The sequence below is a fragment of the Lycium ferocissimum genome, unplaced genomic scaffold (genome assembly GCF_029784015.1).
Source record: "Lycium ferocissimum isolate CSIRO_LF1 unplaced genomic scaffold, AGI_CSIRO_Lferr_CH_V1 ctg6809, whole genome shotgun sequence".
Lineage (NCBI taxonomy): Eukaryota > Viridiplantae > Streptophyta > Magnoliopsida > Solanales > Solanaceae > Lycium > Lycium ferocissimum.
In genome coordinates, this window is record NW_026726518.1 from 33,953 (window position 1) to 38,619 (window position 4,667).

The window sequence follows — 4,667 nt, forward strand, 5'->3', positions numbered from 1 at the left end:
ACCATAGTTATTGTTGTAGTTCCCAGAGTTGTTGTAGGCACCCTGACCTTGCTGAGGTCTCCATTGGTTCTGATTCTGATTCTGATAGCCACCCTGTAGTTCTGCCTCTCGATACCCCCTTGAGAGTTATTAACATAATTAGCATCTTCAACCTGCATAGGTGGCCCATCAAGGAACGGACCATCTTGAGCATGGTACATCCCTTTTGGTAGAACAGCATCATCCTCACAAACATTTACCTTTTTGATTTGAGATTCATCAAACTTCTTCGTCAGCAAGGAAATATTTGTTGCAAGCTCTGCCAATGTCTGTTGGGTGTCCTGATTCTCCTTCACTATATTCTGGAGCATAGCACTACCGTATGGTATCACATCAGCATTGTTCGAGTGCCAAGCCTGATTATGAGTTGTCAGCTTGTTAAGTATGGCGGTCACTCGTCGAAAGGTCTTGTTCATAAAACACCCATCAACTGCGTTGTTAGCTACTGACTGTGTCACCAGATCTAACCTCGGTAGAACTTTTCCATTAATATATTCTCCGGAAAACCATGATTTGGGCTTTTCTGCAAATATTCTTTGAACCTCTCCCAAGCTTCATATAGTTGTTCCCCCGGTTGCTGCTTGAATTCATATATCTTGTCTCGAATCTCAGCCTTCTTGCTAGGGGGGTACCACTTTGTCAGAAAAGCAGTTACCATTTCTGCCCATGAAGTAATCGAGTTCCGGGGCAGCTTCTCGAACCATGTTCTCGCTTCTCCAGCTAAAGAATATTTGAATAACCTCAACCGAATAGCGTCCTGTGGAACATTGTGCTGGATGTGATTAGCACACACGTCCACAAAATTCTGCAAATGACGTTGAGGGTCATTTTCGGTAGAATTCCGAAAGTATCCCTCAAGTTTCAACAGCTGGTATAAAGTTGAGTCAATTTTCACCGACGTTGCTCCAACTCGAGGTTGAACAATAGCGGATGCATAGTCTTCCTCTTGAGCAAGCTCAAGCAAAAATATTCTCCTCATCGACTCGTGTCCGCTTGATTGTTCAAACGATTCTGCTGGTTACCAGCACGATGATTTTGTCGATTTTGATTCATGATCACACGGTTTACACAAAGTAGCAAACAAGGTGTGATGGATTAAGAAAAAGACTTTAATCAAAGCAAACACTTATTTAGTAATTTCAAAACCGTATTCCCCAAGCAACGCGCCAAAATTTGATACGCTCAAATTACACCTATTAATGGTATAACGCGGACGTTGTCAAATATAGTAACCCAACAAGGTTGGGGTCGAATCACAAGGGAATATGGTGTGAAAAGTTTACTAAAATCGTAGATGCTAAATTTTAGGTCTAATATCTTAATCCGATGAGTTTTGGCAAAGGTTGGTTTTTTTTTTTTTTATAACTACTTGCTAGTCTATTGATTTGGTGGAAGTTTATGGTAAAAGAAACTAAGGTTGTGTCCCCGTTAGATAGGGTGTATGATCATGGGTATTGATCTTGATATACTTCTAATGGATCATTATATGAATGCACTTAATCTCTATGTGAATCTCTACTATTTCCCAATAAATAAAGATTATGTCTTTCTATGATTTTCCCAAATATAAGAAAGTGGTTATGAAGAATGATTAATCATGCCAAGTAAATTCTTCTTATTCCTAAGTGAATTTATTAAACAAAGTTTAATGCTTTGAGTTCTTGTTGTTTATTCTTACCAACCCTAATTATTTTCCCAAATAAATCAAGGTTTGTGGCTTTAATCAATGTTTGCAACCATTAATTATGAATGAAGAATGAAGAATAAACAAACCCTAATAATCCATTATTTGTATATCAATCACAACCCAATCACAAAACACCCATCAATTGGGTTCACAACCCTAGTAAGGGAAATTAGCTACTCATGACAAAGAACAAGAAACAAGAAATTGAAGAGTTCATAATTGCTTACTTTGAATAAAAGAGGAATTGAGAATAATTGGATTGATGTTAGAACCTTCAAAAACTTGAGAGTATTTTATGTTCTAAGTCAAAAACTAAAAAATATCAGAACTCTCTAATAAAACCCTACAATGGACTATTTATATGTTTGGAAAATACACAAGTTACAGATTTGCACTTTAGTCCCGTCAGTACGAAATACGGTCCGTAAATCACTTTACGGACCGTAAAGTGGTTCAGGCCCAGGTCGTCTTCTCAATTCTGTGAAATCTCAATCTTCTAAAGTACGGACCGTAAAGTGGTTTACGGTCCGTAAACCTCCTCGTCGTCTTTCAGCTTCCAAAAGTCAGACTTTCTGCCAACTGCTCGACTGGTTAAATACGAGATGGAATACGGACCGTAAACTGAAATACGGTCCGTAAACTCAGCTCGTAAATCACCATCTTCCCAACTTGACTTTCTGTTTCTGAAATCCTTTAATACGACCATGGAATACGGCCCGTATTGTAGAATACGGTCCGTAAACTGCATTTACGACCTGTTCTTGCACTTCAACTGTGATCAAGTCAAATCTGTTCCTTTTCCTGAAAAACACTAGAAAACACGTAAAATCACATAGACTCGCTTAAAAACAAGTAAAACTTATAGCTAAAAAGCATCGATTGTGGCGTAAAATCACGCCACTTTTGAATGATCTACACAGTACTGCATTTTCTCCTCTTGTGCTTGTACCCTCAATCAGAAGAGAATGAAGTAGAGAACAACAAAAGAAATGTAAATTATCCAAATTTCCTATTCAAGCAGCTAGCAACAGCTGTAGCATCTTTGCCTCCTCCAATATTTATTGGTAAATTCCTCCTTAATTCTATGTAAAATTGTAATTAGAATCTATTTGCCAAGAGATAAATGACAAAAAGTAAATGTTATTCCCATTTCTCTAAAAAGCATTTCTTGGTCCTATTCTATTATGTAGGATCAATAAGAATCCTTCTACTTTCTATGTCTAGAAAGGGCGAAAAAATGAAGTTAAAACTCATGTCAAGAAAACAAAGCATAAAAACACTAATGATTTCATTGCACTGTTTTTATGATACCTTATTCAAAAGAAATGCCAAGCAAAAATATGTACTATTTTGTTAAGGGTTGATCCCTTCACTTTGAGTCTCTTTTATCTTTGAAGGTTGAACATCCAACACTAAGAGAAAAGATCCCTATTATCAATATTATAATTTTGGTGTTACTTTCTTTATCAATCTACTATTACAATAATGAATATTTTACTACTAAAAAGGAGGAGGCGAGCGCATAAGTGCAGTAGTAGGTTGAATTGACATTGACCATGATAGAAGTCAATATTACCTTAGAGATATATCATCAAACATCTTGGGTGTATACTGCATAGTGCACATGAAATTGTGACTATAAATAAGCAAAATACAATAAATAGAAAAACAATTGCATAAATAACTTTTAAAATAGAAAGGTCATACCAGATACAAATAGAGCAATTACCAATCTCTGCAAGAGTCTGCAGCTCCGATCTCTGGCAACTGAGCTTCAATGGAAAATTCGTCATCTTTGAACAGCTAAATCGGCAGTTGAAGTGTGAGCCCTAATTTTCAGGGATTTTAGAGGAATGGTGTATTAGAGGGTAGAAGTTTCCTTTTCTGATGTTTTTTTGGTATTTGTTTTTTAGACAATTATTTATTTAATAAAATAAAAGCCACTATCTTTAGTGGTTGACTCATTTAAAAAAAAAGACCTCCCAAAAAATATATTGTGCCACACTCACACTGGCAAACACATACATGCATTAGCCTTCCATTTCTGTTCGAGAGCACAATTTAAAGCCTCGCAATCTCAGAAATCTATCAATAGAAAAATTCCCCTATTAGTACACCTATTAGGTACACCCAACTAGGGTTTCATATTGATCGGTTCGGTTGTGTTTGAAAGTTATCGGTTCAACTTATCGGTTAACGGTTTGTAGAATTGTTAAACCGTTAAAGAACTGCTACGATATCGGTTAATGGGTTATCGGTGAATCGGTTGTTGTTTGTTATCAGTTCGGTTATCGGTTTAACCATTAAGATTTCACACAAAAAAATTCAAGAACTTCGGCTACTATTGTAGTCAACCGCATAAAGTTTGACCTGTATCAAAAGAGGAAAATAAAGATAAATTTCTAAATCAACTAGTCGAAAAAAGATAAGTTCCTTAATCATTAACCATGTACACCATCACTGGAATTATCTAGTGTACAGGGAACTGTAGTATTAAAAAAGGACAATTTTCAGAAGAATGTAGTACAAAAAGAATAGAAGCAAAATTTAGAATCCATTGAAAATAAAAAAAAAGTAGCAATTTCAGTGAGAAAACAAAAAATAATCACACATCAATACCATTGACATGTCCTGATGATCTAAAAAAATAAGAAAATGGTTATGAAGTAGAAATCAAGGGAACCCTAAATCTAGTCAAGTGACTTTATATATGAAAGGGTAGAATTGTAATTAAATAAATAATTATCGGGTTATTGGTTCACCCGTTAACAAAAATGGTCAAACCGTGACCCGATCCAATAAGCCAATAACCACCGGGCACCACCCAATACCCGAACCAATAATCCATTAACCTGAACCATTAACCCAATAACCAAATATCGATTCAGGTTATTGGTTTAACTGTTAATTTTCACGTGACCCTACACCCAACTCTCATTTC

The 4,667-nt window shown here is 36.1% G+C and overlaps 1 non-coding gene across 1 annotated transcript; it reads left to right on the top strand.

Annotated features, from left to right (window-relative positions):
* Positions 1-542: 542 nt before the first annotated feature.
* On the top strand, positions 543-648 carry LOC132045503 (small nucleolar RNA R71). The gene has a single exon (XR_009412437.1). It is a non-coding gene; the product is annotated as a small nucleolar RNA R71 (small nucleolar RNA).
* The last annotated feature ends 4,019 nt before the right edge of the window (positions 649-4,667 follow it).